Source organism: Podarcis filfolensis (assembly GCF_964270895.1).
Source record: "Podarcis filfolensis genome assembly, chromosome: 10".
Lineage (NCBI taxonomy): Eukaryota > Metazoa > Chordata > Lepidosauria > Squamata > Lacertidae > Podarcis > Podarcis filfolensis.
This window is the reverse complement of record NC_139612.1, coordinates 4455433-4474521: the sequence shown is the minus strand read 5'-3', so window position 1 is coordinate 4474521 and position 19089 is coordinate 4455433. Positions and strand designations below refer to the sequence as shown.

The 19089-nt window shown below is 41.1% G+C and overlaps 1 long non-coding RNA gene across 2 annotated transcripts in view; it reads right to left on the bottom strand.

Annotated features, from left to right (window-relative positions):
* Window positions 1-2390: 2390 nt before the first annotated feature.
* The window catches only part of LOC310744275, a 36007-nt gene continuing 19308 nt past the window's right edge, over window positions 2391-19089 (bottom strand). Inside the window, exons 2-3 of one of the 2 annotated variants that reach the window (XR_014539484.1) lie at window positions 5281-5393; window positions 2391-2719 (exon numbers count right to left, since the gene is read on the bottom strand). This is a non-coding gene — a long non-coding RNA (uncharacterized lncRNA). Of the gene's footprint in view, window positions 2733-5280; window positions 5394-19089 lie in introns of both variants that reach the window. The other variant, XR_014539485.1, reaches the window with a different exon arrangement.

Genomic DNA, 19089 nt, shown 5'->3' with positions numbered 1-19089 from the left:
GGTATATAGGGGGAAAAAGCAATGCTCCATGCAGAAGCTGTCAGTATTCGGGCAACAGAAAAGTTCACCCATTCTATGTTTTGAAAACAATATTAACATTATTCAATATATCAGAGGATGGGAAAACCATTTTCTTCTTTCTTACAAATGTTAATGAACCAATAAGTAATTTTAAATTATCCTAAATAATGCTGTCTAACTGTGAAAACCACTTGTTACTAAACAGGCCAGCTTGTTAATTAAAGCAAAGCATATTTTATGCATTTCTGTTTAATGACTGGATCAGTAGTAAAAAAAATGCAAATGTACCACTAAAATTTTTTGCCATAAACTAAACTTAATCTCTTTTAATTGTGTTGTTCATAAGTGAGAATTGTTTGTATTTTAGTGAAAAATGTGGAAAAAACATTGCTTCTCATCAATATAAAGGAGATGGGAGTGTGTGACATCTATATTTTCAGAAAATATCATCCATATATAGTTTTTGGTGCAATACGCAAAAATACAGCAAGATGGCCATGTTTGCTGATAACACCATTTTTTTCAGAGTGGTGAAACAAACGGGCTACATTAGTCAATCTCAGAGTAGACCCATTGAAATAAATTGAGCTACTCTCAAGTATCAATAATGTTGGCCATCACCCTATATAATCCTAGCCTAACACAGCACTTTGCTATTCCCAGAGCCATAAAAATAGGGCAATAAAATATTTAAAGGAAACTAAAGTGAAAGTTGGGAAATGAATCAACTTTTGCCCAAGAACACGAGGGCAATAGTTAAGATGAATTGACGTAAGCCAACATTTTCCCAGCAACACATTTTTAGAGCTTTGGTATTCTGGAGAATGAGACATAAGATAAAATGATTAAATAGAGCAAACAAAATAGGTGTGTAAATGTAAGAAAACCAGTGGTATGGGGTGAGAGCTAAAAGAGATCTGTTAAATCAGAGATCACACCTACTTTTTAATTTCCTGTTCTAGCTAGCTGTGATCTGTTCCCCATTTTGCCTACAAACAAGAATAATAGAATTTCCCCCCCTACACACACACTTAAAGCAGAGGTTAGCAGGGACTACACATTAATAGGTATCTATGTGTATTTTATGGGGGAAATATGCCGTGCAGTTGTGGGGAATAAAATTGTATTGTGGAAGTTTAAAGTTTCAGATATGGCTGCAGTGCATAACCAGCCCTTTGCTTTTAAGCATACACACAACCCCAGGTGGAATGGGTATCACTCTCTGATCTGAATTATTAGATCTGCATGCCTTGGTTAGAGGCATGTATTACCTGTGAAGACATGAAGTAGAGAATTCATAGCAGAATTGCCACTAACATTTTTGCCTAAAGCAGAGTTTGGTTATAGGCTTGTTGACCCCTGACACTGAACACAGGTACAAGCTGTCTCTCATACAAAAACATCTGTATGTGACTTGTTTATTTGTTCATTGCTTTTATACCTTGCCCTTCTTCCCAAAAGGATTCCATGGTGTCAAATAGGGTGTCTATATAATATATATAAATAAATATACAATAATAAGTTGTGATTGTTTGTATGTTTTTAATAGATTTGAGAGATTTAATTCTATTTATGCTTAATTATTCTTTTTCTATGTTTTTAGCCATTCTTATTTCATCTGTAAGGGAAACAGGTGGGGTATAAATACATAATAGTAATAATAATAATAATAAGATGATGATGATGATAATGATAATAATTGTATATGTGAAAAGAGTATACACTTGTTGATTTCTACAGTTCAGCTACTGTACACACAGGTACACAGATTGTATGCTCAATGAATGCAGTCTGCAAACACCTCTTATATGTGGCCACGTCCAAGGAGACTGAGGACCACAAGAAAGAAAATCCCCATAGTTCTCGGTACCCTTCTTATAGGGGCTGCTAATGTAACACAGAGGGACGCAGGTGGCGCTGTAGTCTAAACCACAGAGCCTAGGACTTGCCGATCAGAAGGTCGGCGGTTCGAATCCCCGCAACGGGGTGAGCTCCCATTGTTCGGTCCCTGCTCCTGCCCACCTAGCAGTTCGAAAGCACGTCAAATGCAAGTAGATAAATAGGTACCGCTCCGGCGGGAAGGTAAACAGCATTTCTGTACGCTGCTCTGGTTTGCCAGAAGCGGCTTAGTCATGCTGGCCATGTGACCCAGAAAGCTGTCTGTGGACAAATGCCGGCTCCCTCGGCCTATAGAGCGAGATGAGCGTCGCAACCTCAGAGTTGTCCACGATTGGACAGGGGTACCTTTACCTTTACCTTATGTAACACAGAAGAGGAAGTGCATCAACAGAAAGAGGGTGCTGGTTTGCATAAAATGAGCATGTGCTAAGTTATATGTAGAGATGAAAATTTAGAAATAATGACTATCATTTTAATGATAATGATAATAATTTTATTATTTAACCCCGCCCATCAGGCAGGGTTGCCCCAGCCCTCTGAGTGAATTCCAGCACATACAAAAACATGAAAAAGCAAACATTAAACACCTCCCAATACAGGCTGCCTTCAGATGCCTTCTAAAAGTTGTATTGGTTTTTTATCTCCTTGACATTTGATGGGAGGGCGTTCCACAGGGAGGACACCACTGCCAAGAAGAGTAACTTCACTTTTTACAGTGAGGGAACCGCCAGAAGGCCCTCAGAGCTGGATCTCAGTATCCAGTCTGAACAATGGGGGTGGAGACACTTCAGGGAGAAGACTCTCTCTTTCAGCTATAGAAATAGAAATAGAATACACATTTAAACAGTGCAGAAGACTGGGCACAATCAGCCCACTAACAGCTGAAGAGCAACTTCATTGTCCCTGTTCTTCCTTCTTATCTTTGTTTATCTTAAACCAGACTTTGACTGGGCAGCCCTTCAAAAAGGAGAATATTTTCTAGCAGCCTATGTCAAGTAGGTCATACGGTCATCCTAGACTCTGTGTATGTTCATAGCAGTATATACGGCCTGAAGCCTAATGCCCCAGCTCAGAGGCTCCTATTGTATTGAACTTTATTACGGCCATTGGCCCATCACACAACAGTTTCCCATACCAACATAATGTACTTAAAACTCCAATTTTAAAACCGCCAAAACTTACAAAAAACAGACAAGAACCAAAGCAAAATAAAACAAAAGACCAACATCATACATTACACTAAATTTGTAACATAAACATCGCCCTCTACTCATAAATTAGTAGAAGACATCAATGGTGATATCACCTAATTACATCCTAAAACATAGATCATAGTTTAGAGGGATTATCCGAGCCGCACAGGAGTCCGTTTCTCTTCTTTAGGGATAGAACGCTGATCAAGAATCTGGCAACCATGAGTGATCTTAAGGGGTCATCATCATTTAGTAGATATCTCAGTTTGGCTTCATTTGTATCATCGGCAATTCCCTTTAGATATTGAGCAAGAAACTTGCTCCTGGCCGATGAATGAAATGCACAATCAAAAATTATGTGATGCAACGATTCCGGTGCCCCACAATTACAATCACATAAGAGCGATATCTGTCCATTGGAGAATCTATTTCTCAGCACGTTCGATGGGAAGGTGTTGAATCTTGCCTTTACAAAAGCATATCTATGAGCCGAAGAAGTTAAGGAATTCAAATAGTTTGGGAGCCTTAAGAGGGGTAATAAACCAAGGTTTAGAGGTGAGCAGGTACCATTGCCCAAGACCATTTTCTGCTGCAAGTCCATCTCCTCTAGTTTACAGGTTACTGTTCTTTTAGCTGGAACTATATCCTGCTCTAGTAATTTGGATGGGGAGATTCCCATTGCCGTAATTTTCAGTTGTAAATTTTTTACCCATGGGCTCTGGAAATCATCTCTCCACATGCATTGTATCAAGTACAAGTTTGGGAGATTGTGCCATAGAGATAACCAGTGACAAAGTATGTGCTTCCACAGAGCGTTTTCCAGGGATACAATATTAAGTTCCATGCGTAGCGCTGTATTACTTACACAGTTGGGCAGTTTCAATATCCCTCTTAAAAACTGATTTTGAATAACCTCTAGGTGGGATAAGTTGACAAAAGTCCCCCAAATTGAGATGGCATAAGCAATTGTCGGGATCACCTTGGCCTTGAAGACTTTCAACGCCGATGGGATATGAAGGGCCCCATCGGTGAAGAAAAATCGCAAGATCGCCAAGGAGATAGCTTTGGCTCTATTTGTAACATAGGCTACATGGGCCTTCCATCTAAGGTTATGTTGTAACCAGACTCCCAAGTATTGGAATCTATAGACTTGTTCGATGACTCTCCCATCAATTCTCCAATTATGGAGTTTCCGGCTCTTTGAGAAAATTAGAATTTTAGATTTCTCATAATTGATTGTAAGGGAATTTGCATTACAATATGATCCAAAAATTTTTAAGGCCCTCATAAGACCTACTCTAGAAAAAGAAAGGATGACAGCGTCATCCGCATATAGTAACAAAGGGCAGCGATAAAGTGCTAGGCGGGGTGCATGAATCCTTTCTTGAGCCTCTATTAGGGGAGTCCTCATGTCGCTTATGAACAAATTAAACAGGAATGGAGCCAATATACAACCCTGTCGGACACCTCTGTTAATGGGAATTGAATTGGTGAGATCGCCCTCCGGGGTGAGTCTCACTCTAGCCGCTGAGTTCTCATGGAGTTTGATTATTAGCCAGAGAAGCCTTCTGTCGATGCCCCAGCGGGTGAGTTTTTCCCAGAGGATGCTCCTGGAGATACTATCGAATGCTGCCTTTAGGTCAATGAATGCCACACAGAGTTGGCCACCCTTTGGGAGCCCTCCACCCCTCACCTTGCTGAGCTAGGAAAAGGAGGAAAAGGCGAATGCCAAAGAGGGCATTCAGAGAGTGCATGCTTCTAGGCCTCTGCTGTGACAGGACCAAGAAACCTGGCCAATAATTTACAGTCATATTAGTCTTGGATTTCCCTCCAAATTAATAATGATTTAAGGAGATTTATTTCCTGTTGGACTTGGGGGGGGGGACACCCATCTCTTTGAACCTTGCGAAAAGATAAACTTGTATTAATAGCTGTTCTGTCATTACATATTGACTGCATCCAGCTGTTATTCTGCATAGATTAATAACAATGGCTGAAATCTTATTCCCAGGCTGCCTGATGCCCATCGACTTTGAACAGATTTAAGCCAAATTACAACTGAGGGCTTGCCTCTTGTGAATAATTTGCACCCCAAACAGATGAAGATGGGTAGGATCAGTCTGCCCATCTGCCTGGAATGAGGAACACACGCATCCAAATATGAAACGGCATCCTTACAAGTAGTTGGGCTGACTCCAGTGTCATTTCCTGTAAATGGCTTCAGGAAGTAACTCTGCTTTGAACATTGGGCTGGTCATAAACATTCATTAGGAACAAAACCTGAAAAACAAAACAGTTTATCTTATAATCAACTGGATATGGTAAGCAGATACTCTGAAACTTTGCTTTCAAAGGTGATTAACGGGAGGGTAGGATGATCATTTTCATGCAATCTACAAAGATGTAAATATTTGAGAAAGGAGGAGCAAGCCAATAGGTAGCTCATAGGCTATCCTGTGTTATTTGAACTTTCATCTTGAGCATGGTCCTGATCACAGCCACTGCATGCCAGTCTTTCTCCATATACAGGACTAGGACTGGTTACAGCCCTGGCTTACGCACCAGTTATCCCAACAATTACATAGGGGCGATTACCAGGAAATGAAAAAACCTAGCTATATTTTTGCTCACTTCATCTGAGAAGCTTCCTGCTCAGGGAGTGCACAACCTGTGTGTGTTCTCTGGGGGTTTTGTGGCCCTGTGGGACTGCAGAGCCTCCTGGTGCCTTTTCAAATGCTCCCTTGGACCTACCTGCACAGCTCTCTCTAAGCCATATGCTGTGTGCAGGGCTTGTATGAAAACCAGCAAATAAAACTTTAGATGACAAATGGGTAATCATTGTTTTTCAATGAGAAGGAAACTGAAACTACATAAATAATTTCAGCTGAACTCCAGCTCTTTCCAAGCGTTCTAAGTCAAGGATGGAGAGCTCACCCCCAGATGCTGTTGGGCACCCATCAGCCCCAGCCAGCAGGACTCGTGGATGATGATGAAGGAAGCTTCGGTCCAGCATTATCTGCAGAGAACCACAGCTTCCCTATCCCTGTTCTAAGGGAATGTGCACAGCTGAATGGGTCTGGAGGGCTCTTTCCAATTTAATGAATGCATCTTGGCCAGCTGCCATGGTCTCCTCCTCCTCCTCCTCCTCCCCTCCCCATGCCTTCCCTGTAATAATTCAGAATGTCTATAAAGGCTTCTCATACTTCAACAAAACTTTGGCACTGGCACCAAAAGTGGGTTTCTCAAGATCAGCAGAATATACAAAACGGTGAGTGACTTGGGAAAGGCTAATTGTCTCCTTGGAAGGAAATCTGAGGGAGCCTCTCTCCCCCTGCCCTCCTATCTGACTTCTCCAGAGTATTTGATTTCCATGGTATTGAAGCAAACGACCCTACAGACATTTGGAGGACAATAGTTGCACAGTGGCACTGGCATTGAGTTTCGCATCCGTCAAGCATGCAAACATACCCTTGAGTTGGTGTAACTCATATACCTTGAATGGGGTGAATTGGTTCTCTTTCATTCATGTTTGATGCCCCCCTCTACCCATTCCCTGCATCCTGTTGCCTTATTCAGGACTTCTTCCATCAGTCTTCCATTCCTACCACCACCACTTGGCATGGCAATACCAAGTCAGCTTAGTAAGCGGCAAGTTACCACTTCAAAAACTATTGCCTATGTTCACCTGCAGCATGGCCTGAAGTTGTAGTTTCAAATCAACCAACTATACTTTTCTTAAGTATTTGTTATTCAGCTGTTGGATTCAATCATTCTATCAATGTTAATTGACTTTTTATGACCTGGAGGGATTTCCATGAAACTCAAGCTCCTTTTGTAGGATGGAGGAGAAATTCCACTTAAAAGCAAACCCGCCTAATTCATACTTCAGTACATGAACAAAAACACAGCTAGCCATTGAAATTCACACTTTGCTGAACTTTGCAATGGAAAGGATGCCTAAGAATGTATGAAGGTAAAGGTAAAGGACCCCGGACAGTTAAGTCAGGCCGAGGGAGCCGGCGTTTGTCTGCAGACAGTTTTTCCAGGTCATGTGGCCAGCATGACTAAGCCATTTCTGGCAAACCAGAACGGAAATGCCGTTGACCTTCCTGTCGGAGCGGTACCTATTTATCTACTTGCACTTTGACGTGCTTTCGAACTGCTAGGTTGGCAGGAGCTGGGACAGAACAAGGGGAGCTCACCCATCGTGGGGATTCAAACCACCAACCTTCTGAGCCCTAGGCTCAGTGGTTTAGATCACAGCGCCACCCGCTGTATACACTATGCACTAGTGTATAGTGAAAATAACATGCAAAAGTGCTATTTATTATGGGAAATTGCTTTGCAAAAATGTGTCTGTGAGCAGATGCGAAAAACCAAAGCTGACATATTTACCCATCTGTAGTAGAAATCATATTGGCATAAATTTTCCATTTAGCAACAGTGATGACAGGATAGTTTCTGTCTCCTACAATAGATTATGTTTCTTTGGGTTTGGATTTTAGCAAAGGCACGGAGGAATTTCGAAGCCACTCTTTGGTAAGTAGACATCCCAAATAGCAGCATTCATAGCTTAAGATTTGGAATTGGGCCTGGTAAATTAGATTTGCCTTTGCTGCACCCTCCTCTGCAACCTCAACAAAACCCTAGTTCTTCCATCAAGATCAGAATTTCCCATGGGTCCCCTAAATTTAGTAAAATATAATCACAAGGCTTTTCACAGCTCTCTTTGCTCACTGGGCTCGCTGTACTGATTGCTTCCTCAAGTAAAGCAGAAAACTCCCTGGGGAATGGCTTTTGAAGAAAGGAAGAACGCCCAATATGGTTGCAAGCTTGCTCCCCTAATTCAAGCTGCCAGAGCCAGCCAACTTGGAGGGCTCCATCCAAACTCAGAGAATAAAGAGGCAATTGTAATCGCGGTAGCCAAGGCAAAACATGTCACAGAGCTGCATACATTTAGCAAGATGCTAAACCTGAGGGAGAAACTTCTAACTTTAATTGTTTTCATTATTTTTGCACAAAAAGTTTTTTTAAAGAACAGAAACTCTATATAGCTTAAATATAAGAAGTTGAAAAAATAAAATAATTATGAAGTTGCGTATGAAATAAACAGGGACCAAGATCAGAAATGTAAATAGGTGTGGATCTGTTAATATGGCGGACATAAGTGAGCACATTTAATGGTGAAAGGAAACCACGGAATCAAACTATAAGGTAAATAACACAAAGTTTAACAAATGTATAGAGTTTTGTATTGTCTTCAGTCTGTGCTGCTGATCTCTGGCACACAGGTAATGGTAAGGAGAAATCCATAGTAACCCGTTTCACTCTGATCATATCTATCCTATCATTATAGTGGACTAATAGTGGACCCAATTCTCCACATGCTGGTCCTTATGTAGGCAAAATGACTCCACCCATGCACAAGAGCAGGGCTTTTTTTCAGCCAGAACTCACCAGAACTCAGTTCCGGCCCCTTTCAGGTAGGCACGATTGCCATTACAAGAGAGCAAGTGGGGTGTTCACTGTGAGTTCCGGCAACTCTTTTTCTAGAAAGAGGTCAGGCTTGGGTGGTAGGGAAACCCTGATTTATGGAATTACAATAAATAAAAACTTAGAGAGAAGACAAACACAGCCCAAAGTGGAACGAGCATGCTCAGGGAGCATGGAATGCAAGGGAGCGGGCAACAGAAAACCCAAGGAAAGTAGGAAAGGAATGGAGTGGCCGGAATCCTGAACTGTAGCACTTCACACTTCAACCTTTTGTTCCCGGTCCTGTTTGTCCTAACTTATTCTTCTTTTAAAGACACTTATAATACCAATGTTTTCCAAAGTCTTGCAGATGAGCCTCCATCCAGAGAAAGACGAAGGAGGCAACTCCCTTCAAGATGGAGATTTGCGATTGAATACCTTAATCACATGGTCAAAGGTTAAACACTCATGTGTAAAGAGCAGAGAACATTAATCATTAACTCAGTGAGAGAGCTGCTTCTAGCTTACTATACTCCACTGGACTATTCCAGTGTTCAACCCATAGAGGCATTTTTCATTTCAGTGTGAATTAAAAAATTATACTTAACAGGGAAAGCCTGCTCCATTTTGCAGTCCTTTCTTTTTCTTCTGCTTTAGTTGTGACCCCCATGGCAGACATTTTGTGACTGGCCCCCAGAGCACTTTCTGAAAATTCCAAACATGCCCACAGGCCCCCAAAGCTTGTCAATATAGAAGTCTAGGGCACAGTAGATAATTCAGTTTGTACTAAAATAAATAAATAAATTGTACTTTAAAAGCTTGGCATAAATAAAGGCAAGGAAAGTTTTTGATGGGGAAAGTAAAGGGGACGAGAAATATAACACCATGGTACTCCCAGAAAATATAATTACGTCAGGGGAACCTTTCCTTGAAGTGCAGGGGCCAGAAATGTACTCTTTTAATCCCCACTGCTTCAATGAATTAAGCTAACCTGTTTTATTGCCAATACATTTTAAATCATATTATCAAGGAACTGTGAATGGAATCTTTATGTGGCTTCAAAAGATCAGTAAAATCTGCCAGACTTTTGGTAGGCTCTCATTTCCCCTACCTGTGGGGTCTTTCAGGGAATATGTGTGCAAATTAGCAATTAAAGCAGCTGACAAGAGCTATACATGGTATATACAATAGGGACAGGTATTAATGTGCCGAGATTGGTTGCAATTAGCGTGGTTAGAAAACCCAGCTGAAACATAGCAGCACATCTATAAAAGAAGACAGCTAAACTAAAAATGAAACCTTTCACAGAGAAGTGAGAGAGCACGTCAGTATTGCCCAGAATGTGGTAAGTAGCTCTGGTATATAACAAAAGAGCCAAAAATATCAGCATTAATAGTTTAACAATAAAACCTGAAATACTATAATTAACACAGTAAGATAAGAAACAGGCCATCGTGGATTTGCTAATGGGTTCTCACTTTATTGGTACTATTAAAGCTATGTTGATCCATCCAGATTCAGAATTTTGTCCATATTTTTTATTTGTGTATTATATACTTCATCCAGAAGCATCATAAACTCTGTGGGAGATATTCAGTGTTAGGCATACATAGAGTAGACAATTGGAATCTATGAACTGGAATGTGCTTTTCCAGAGAATGGCTTTATTGGATATCAACTGAAATCTGGGGTTGGGATCCTAAAGCCCTCCTCATGTTGTTGAGCTACAATTCCCATCCGCCCTGACCATTGGCCATGGAGCCAAAAACTCAACTGAAGGCCCACAGGAGGCTTCTATATTTTAGCGTCCATATGGGACCAGCTTGGGACCAGTTTACCTGCAAGACCGCCTTAAACCATATATGCCCATTCAACTGCTTGAGTCTGTACAACTGGCAGTCATGCAGCTGCCACATGAAACTTGTTCTGCATTGGTAAGAAACTGATCTTTTATGTATAATTTTGACATGTGTTTTAATCTGGGTTTTAGCCTACTGTTGATTTTAATTATTTTTTTAATGTTTTAAATTGTTTTTTACTGCTAATTTCCTTGTTTTATTCTTTTCATTAACTGTTTTGAAGTTATTTTTACAATCAAGTGGTATATAAAGTAAGCAAGTAATAAATACTGTAAATGCATTATGTGGCAACATGCCATGCCAGTCTGAGTGGAGACCTAAGACAGATTCCATGCATCTCCAGGCTGCAAGGAAATGTGTTTGGCTATGTCATAATTCCATATTGATAAAGCCATCATTGACCATTTCCTTCACATAATCCTTATTGTCCTGAACAGGTTTGTTGTTTGTATTGCTTCACCCAGCTTGCCAATCCACTGAATGCCCAATTATTTTAAAAATTACTTCAAGAGAAGTCTTGCTATAATGGTGTCTTACTGAAAACGAAGTTTGAAATATGGGAATACACATGGATTTTGTGTGCAGAGAAGGTGATAGCCAAGGTTCTATAAATAGTCTGCTAAAATTAAGCAAAAACACTGAGTATTCTTTGGGATTTTTGGAAGCGGTCCGCATTTTGATAATGTTCAGTAATGCTGGTGAAAAGTTTAACCAAGGATTTATTTCTCACTTTCTTGCTTTTCCAATGGGCTTAAATTGTCCTCAATGACATCCTTATATTACCTGATTTGGTACACAGAATTGTGACATCATCCCATCCCTGATGGGCTGAGATTGACATATAAATAATTAAGAGAGACAAAAAAAAATTATATGGGGGGGGGGAATAGGGTGCTGCAACAGTAACAGATAAGCAGGGAGGGAGGGAAGACATGGGGGCAGGGAAATATCCAGAACATGTAAACAAGAAAATCTGATACTAGTCTTTGATTATAATTTGCTAAAGAAACCACATGAGCAGATGAACAAGTCTTTCACTGATTTTGATTATAGTACTTCTTCACTGCTAAAATCACATGATTCATTAGCATAAGTGCAATTCATTCCTCGTGCAATAGGGATTTGTACCCGAGTAAAGGAATGTCAAATGCATGTCAAAAAGAGCTTCGCCACCTAAGATAAAGGGTGACAGCTCATATGTCAGCCCCTTGCACTGCTGCTGTGACATGAGTCTGACTTGGATTCTTGATTCATAGTGCAGCTATTTTTCAAATAGCTGGCCTGTCTGAAACGTGAGGAGTAAGGGGGAAAGTAGAATAAATAAATATATATATTTATTCTACTTTTTATATTTATTCTATATATATATGGCACTAAGGATTTATGAGCCTTGATTAAATTAACTGCAGTGGAAAAACATCAACAACAAGATGAAGAGTTCAGCCTAGGAAAACCAGGTTGCTATACACAGCACCTTGTTCCTTGTCGAACACATCTACCAAAATGTAAATGTAGGGATGGATGCAGCATGGCAACTATTTTCCCCGCAGGAAGGCCATCCATCATGTCACAACAGTATCATCGCTCATAAAAGGAATTGATGTAATGTCAAGCTAAGCATGAAATATGATGGGGGCATAATTTCAATGATGATTCCAAAAGGCCCAAGGTTTGAAACATTTCCGTTTATTGTATTTGGCCTTTTAAAAGCCACAGCCCTTGAAGGAGGGCAGTGTTCATGTAGTACCTTACAGGATATGCTTTTTAAAAATCAACATAGATCTTAAGACCTGGGGATAGAATGGCTACCCACATCCTCAAATAGCTGAAGGGTATCAACAGAAATGGAGCCAAAACGAGGCCACTGGGATAAACTCTGTTTGGATGCATGCTTGGATGAACTCTGAGCTTTTCAGAAGTACAAAGAACTATTCTTTTCTAAGATGGCAATTCCACCTCCTGCAAAATAAAATAAAAAAGCAGCCCAATGAGAACTGTGCACGCTCAGTGGTCTGATTCAATAAAACAGGAAGTGTTACTAATTATGTTATTCAGGCATGGAATTCTAGGTGACATGCCCAAAGCATGGTAGGAGCTGCCCCATCCTTCTGGCCTGGACATAGTCACCATGGAAGATTTACTAGTAAAGTGTGTGCTCTTTGTGGAAGGGCGTGGAAACCTAGGTGGAATCTACACACATATAAAAAAAAACGCTGAGAAAATGCTTTTTAAAAACATTTTTAAAAATATATGGAATTTGCCGTAGCTCACTATCACCATCTAGTGTCACATTTGTATATTGCACTTTACAACACACTTAAAACATTTCATTTGCAGCTGCATAGCTGAGTCCCTAGTGTAAGGATCCAAAGCGCTGACCATTTGAGTAGTGTGAGTTAAAGGCAGCTGTCCTATTCCCACTTATCTAGGAGAAAGCACAACCAAACTCACTGAAACTTCCTCTGTATAGATATGTATAATTGTTTTGTCTGCAAAGTGCTCCACAGAGGTAAGAGGACAAAAGTGTCACCAGAGAATGCAGAAGGAAGGAATCTAAGGAGTAGCGGCCGCACTAGTAGGGCTCAAAGGGGACTACCCCACCAACCTCAGCCTGTCCTCATCCAGTCCCATCCATCTTTCTTTATTACTTGCAACCAACCCGGAAGTGGCTCTGTCTGTTACTGGCTCTCTCCCCATCTACGGTTGGTCTCCCTCCCTTTCCCAATGGACACCAGACACTGCTGGATAGAAGGGACATTCATAATATTTAAAAACTTGAGACCACTTCTTTCTCCAGTAAGTGCATACCCTCCAACAGCCCAAGTGATAAAATTGCCACTACTCACCAATTTCAATATATCAAATTTTACCTTGAAGTGGCAGATCATCATCATCATCATTTTTTTTATTTGTATACCGTCTTTCTATCTTACAAAACTCAAGGCGGTTTGCAAGCTGAAGAAACAAAAAATGTACATCTTATAACAATCTAATGCAATGCAAAAATGTGATAATAAAACTTTAAAATAAGCAACCTACATCAAAAAGTAACATCCAACAATTATTATAGTATATAATAATAATATCAACATATAAAAGTTAAACAGAAATCCACGCAAGTTACAATAAATAATTTCTAAACTATAATCAATAAAACGACAAGCCACAGTACATAAAATAATACAATACAAATTGAGAAGCAGAGACTAGAGAGTGGGGCAAGGCAGGTGGAAGGAGGCCTTGCCTGACGGAGTCTCTCCCCTCACAGTTCTTCCTCCAGGCACAGCTTCCATAATAATAATAATAATAATAATAATAATAATAATTTATTTATATCCTGCCATCCCTAGCCGGAGCTGGGCTCAGAGTGGCTAACAACAATAAAATCACAATCAATTAATTAAAATAAATTATAAAATCAATACAGAAAATAATAATAATAATAATAATAATAATAATAATAATAATAATAATAATTTTATTTATTTATTTATGAGGAGTCCCAGGGCTGGGGGGTGGGGCAAGGCAGGCGGAAGAAGGCTCCCCCCCCCCAATACCTGCACCTTACCCAATCCAGACCATCACCCCCCAGCCCATGTTTTCCCTTCCCCTCTGCACCCACCTTTGCAGGACTGCTCGCCCCCCCCCCGTGCCAAGTCTCCTGTGCCAAGTCCAGCCCCGTCTACCTCCCCCATTCCTCCACTCTTTGCCTCCCCTTTATGCCCCTCTCTAGTGAATGCTCTGGCCACCCACCCTCCTCCCAGCTGCACTAACCCCTGGAAGACGGTCACCCTTCCCACTTCCTTCCCTCCACATTCTGGCTTCAATATTTGCTTGCTGCACCCCCCCTCCAGATTACGTTCTCCACTATCCCCCTCGTAGCTGCTATTGCCATTTGCCATTTGCCTTGCCTACCTGCCGCCACTGAGCACCTGCCCACAGACCTCCAGAGCAACCATAGAGAGGGGAAGTGGAAGGTGGAGCGGCATGCCTGGACACCATCACATTGACCAGAGGTAAGGAGGGGGGAGTCTTTGTTCTATTGGCAGTGTCTGGGACATTCTGGGATCCAATCAGAAGCCTGGAATGGATTCTGTCAATCTGGAATGTCCCAGTCAAAATGGGGCAGTTGCAGGGTATGTAAGCGTGAAAGTGTGAAATCATACTGTTTTAGCAACCCTGGTAAATGATCTTTTTCAGTGAACTTAAGAATGAGTAAGAGAATCTGAAGGAAGAATAGAGACCCAGAACCCCCACCCCTCCCCAAAATGCTTTGGAATAAAATTAATCTGTTTCCCAGAGCGATCCAGAATGATATTGCGTTGCACTCCTGACAGCCAAAGACAACACTCTTTAACTTCCTGGACTAGTAGGAGATGACTGAAGAAAAAGTTCACAACTTATATGTCTTAATTATTAAATTAACTCTATTCAGAGCAGCTGCTCTGTGATTCAACAAATATGGTTTCCACAAAGGCAGCTGTTAGCAAGTGGTAATTATTAAGTTTCCACAAGAACTTTTTCCCCTCAACAAATTTTCATCTGCACATCAGGCCACTATAAACGGGTTCCTTTATCTTAAATTTTACACAAAACATTTAGTTAACTAGGACTGCAGTCCCTGACCACACATACCACAGAATTAGCCTCCCTAAACATAGTGGTACTTACTTCTGAGGAGGCTGGAGAAGAAATTCAATTCAGTACTTATTTTAAGCCAAATCTATCAAATTCACACTTTCTGAAACAATATACAAACCAAATAACCTCTGGTCATATCTGAATTTCGCAATCTAGTTCCGCAGCAAAGCAATGTGTACAAAAATGCATATAGTACGGCAGAGTGTGCTTAAAAATAAAGATATTAGTGAAAATAACATGAAGGAAGATGGGGACCTTCAGTCCTTGCAACTGCCTCACTGGGGCAAGACCTACTGGGAAGAATTGCTGGGATCACTATGCCTGCCCTGGTTTGGTTTCTTTGAATAAAGAGTTAATTTCACTGACACCGGTGGTTTTTTTATTGCTGACCTACACCTGACTCTGGCTCCTAATCCATATTAGGGCTATTCCGTGATTCTCATAGCCATGAAGTCCTTTGCTACTTCCAAGAAGACAGCCTTGTCATGGATGTTGAGATCTCTCAGGACCACCATCTGAGGGGTTCTTGGCACTAGGCGTGAAACCACAACTGTGAGTTAAGCTGGCAAAACTGTTGGGCAATAGGGCCTAAAAGGTTGCAGCTGCAAGAGATAAACTTCTCCCAACACATCCAACTAGGACTTGACCATTATTGACAAACCAGTTCACCACAATAATTTCTAAGCAACATGCATCCTCTCCCAAATGCATAGCTTTTGGTGTCAGAGGGGTTTCCCCATAGAGCTTTATTTAACAGTTCCCCCTCTGTTCTATAGTTGGGTTAATATTGTACATGACTGTTATCTTGACTAGGATTCTTGTGTGCCTCTCTGATAGACCCAGTGGTACCGTCCTGAAGCTGAGATCAGGAATTGCTTCCTGCAAACAAGTCAGTATTCACAAGCCTATAACAAACCTTGGTTTAAGACTGACTAGTATTTCTGGCTTGTCAGAGAAAAACAAACCCTGAACTCTGGTTCAGATGCAACACTGCATTCAGATGCAACTTTCTGTATTTTTACCTGCTCAAGTGGTCTGTGTGTACCTATGGAGAATCCACTCTCACACAGGAAGAGCTCAGCTTCTCTTCAGAGTTCTGAACCAGGGTTTCTCAAATTTGGGTCTCCAGCTGTTTTTGGACTACAGTTCCCATCATCCCTGACCACTGGTCTTGCTAGCTCAGGATGATTGGATATGTAGTCCAAAAGCAGCTGGAGACCCAAGTTTGGGAAACCCTCTTCTATACCTTTAGAAGGATGGACCTTGCTTATGCTGAATAAACTGAGCAAAGTCTTTTAGACAATACCATGGCCATAGTTGTAACATAAATGGCACAATATCCAAAGGTGGAAGTCAGAAGGTAGAGAACATCCATCCTGCTTTTAATCAGTCATCACCAGAATGAAGTCTGCAGTATAACTTTAGTTAATTAAGGCCACAAATTCAAGTGCACTGTGAATGTTATCAGTGAAACATCTGCTCCCTGAAGTACTTTATAGATTCCCCCCCCCCAGGCAGGAAAAGCCTATTGATTTATTTTATGTTTAACGTATTGCCAACAATATATTCTCAGAATGGGGACAGACTACTTTCCTTATGTACGCTGAGCTGACATAACTCTTCATTGCTGTCAGTTTTATATTAGGAAAACAATAATTAACATGACACAGCGTATGGAGCGTTAGGCATTGCTCAAGGGTCTGGTCGTTAGGTGATATTCTTGGTAGACTATCCAGTTGCTCAGGTCACATTAAACTGCGGTTGCTTAATAACCTAGCAGCAGAGCAGTCGACATGACCTAATCACTTGGCACAAAAATACACTAAACTGTATTCAATTATGAATGTGTATATTTCACATTGCGCACAGGAAAGTGATGGAGCCCAAGTCATTTGGTGCTTCAGGGGTTAGTTAAGCTGACTGTGGGTCACTTGACTGAATCATATCTAGATTAGTAATAATGAACTGCAAGAGCTATCTGCTTGATTGCTGATGAGACCCAGTTCATATCAACTCAGTTTCTCAGTCATAGCTGTAAATGGAAAATGAAGCATTTCACCACTTTGATTTTAAATGCACCTCTGTTTTCCAAGGATTATTATAGCACAGAACAGAAAAAGGGGCTTCCTTGACTACTTTTAACTTAGTCAATTACAATGTTCAAGAGGACTCAATTCAGATTCCACAATGCATTTTGCATCTTTCCTCCTCCTGTTAGAAATGGGTGCAGAGGTTAGGCTCTAAATAGAGAAATTTCAACAGAAATCTCTTATTAACATACATATTAAGTTTTACTGTGAGATCTTAGTGTCCAAGAAAGACATATTTACATATTTTTAACACCCTTAAAAATGGGTGCTATAGTCAAGCTGGATTTAAAACATGAAACACAGATTTACATCCTGAACATGCATACCAAGTCTGAATAGAAAGAAAGGTCTTCAAACAAACATCTCAAAAGATAAAAAAAAGTTTCCTCATTATCAACAGAATGGATTCCCACAATGCCAGTGAAACCACATTAAAAGCCTTGCCACTGGTAACCACATGCCCAACACATGGCACCATGTCAAGGACACTCCCCAGCTAAAGGAAGGCACATGGCAGATAGTTAACTCTTTATTTTCAAAGCTGACAGAGTTATTTCTATGACTCCAAATCCCCCCCCCCCCAGGTCTAACATCTAGGCAGCTATTCCGAGGTTTGTGCTCTATGGAGCAGTTGTAGCAACAAGAGGCCACTCCACTTCCACCAGTGTATGTACCTCCTCCTGATGGGCTGTATGCATGCAGTTGGAGACTATGCCTGCATGTAAGCTTCCTCTGCTCATCCCTTTTCAATCCCCTCCTGGTTCTGTGAGACAGTGGTGCAGGAGAGGGTGGAGAGGCACCTGGCCCTCCACTTTCCTGACCTGCCTCTTCCTCCTCCTCTCCTTTTTTTGGACCTATCCTGTGCTCCACCCTCTGGTGCTGAAGCTTCCCCTGCTTCTGACTCTTGCCTCCTGGCAGGAACAGTTCCCCACAAATCAGAGTCCCCCTCTTCCCAGTCAGACTCCAGTCCTGCTTCCCCAATACATCCTCTCAATGTCCTTCCAGTCCCTGAATGCAGAGATCAAAGAAGGACGAGGGGAAGAAGGTATTGAAGATAAGCTTCCCTTGAGTTATTCAGGTCTTGAAATCTGGTGGTTACCCAAGTTCTGATCATGGACTTTGAAGACGCTTGAACTCAGGACAAAAGGGAGAAATGAGCTAAGAGGAAGGCACACTGGGCAAACCCTCACCATGATCAACTTCCACCCAGAAACCTATGTCCCCTCTGTGGAAGGATGTGTGGATCCAGAATTGGCCCCCTCAGTCACTTACGGACTCATTGTTAAAACTATGTTCATGGAAGACAATCTTACTCAGCTACAAGTGATCACCAGAGAAGAAGAAGATGAAGAAGATCTAAAGTCACATTACTCCAAGTGGCATTGATTGGGTCATTTCATGTAGAAATATCAAAATATCTGAAAAACTCCTAGGTTGCGTTGAGTTCCCCTGTGTCTATTGGAGACTCTCCTGTGTGCAGGAGAGAATCCTGTGCTCAAGACTGCAACACAGTGCTCAGTTCCACATCTGTTGGTCCACATTTATTTTGATAGGACTTAACATGAGCAATTGGGTACCGAACTGCAGCCAAAGAAAGCAAACCAAATCCCAATAAATCAAGCTAAAAAGTAATCCATTGCAAAAGTATAATAAATAAAATTTATAGTGTTATAGGTGAAGTAATTAAAGGTCTCCCGAACTGTAACAAGGCCAAAGGTTGTACTGCTTTGTAATCCAATGCTATTGAAATACCCTGACATGACAGCTCATATCATCAGAGCAGTGCTTCCCAAACCTGTTGGTTGATCATGTAATCCTGTGCATGTCTTATTTAGAAACAAGTGCCATCAAACTAAAAAGGATTTGTTCCCAGGTAAGTGGGCACAAGATTGCAACCTTAGACACACATAGAGA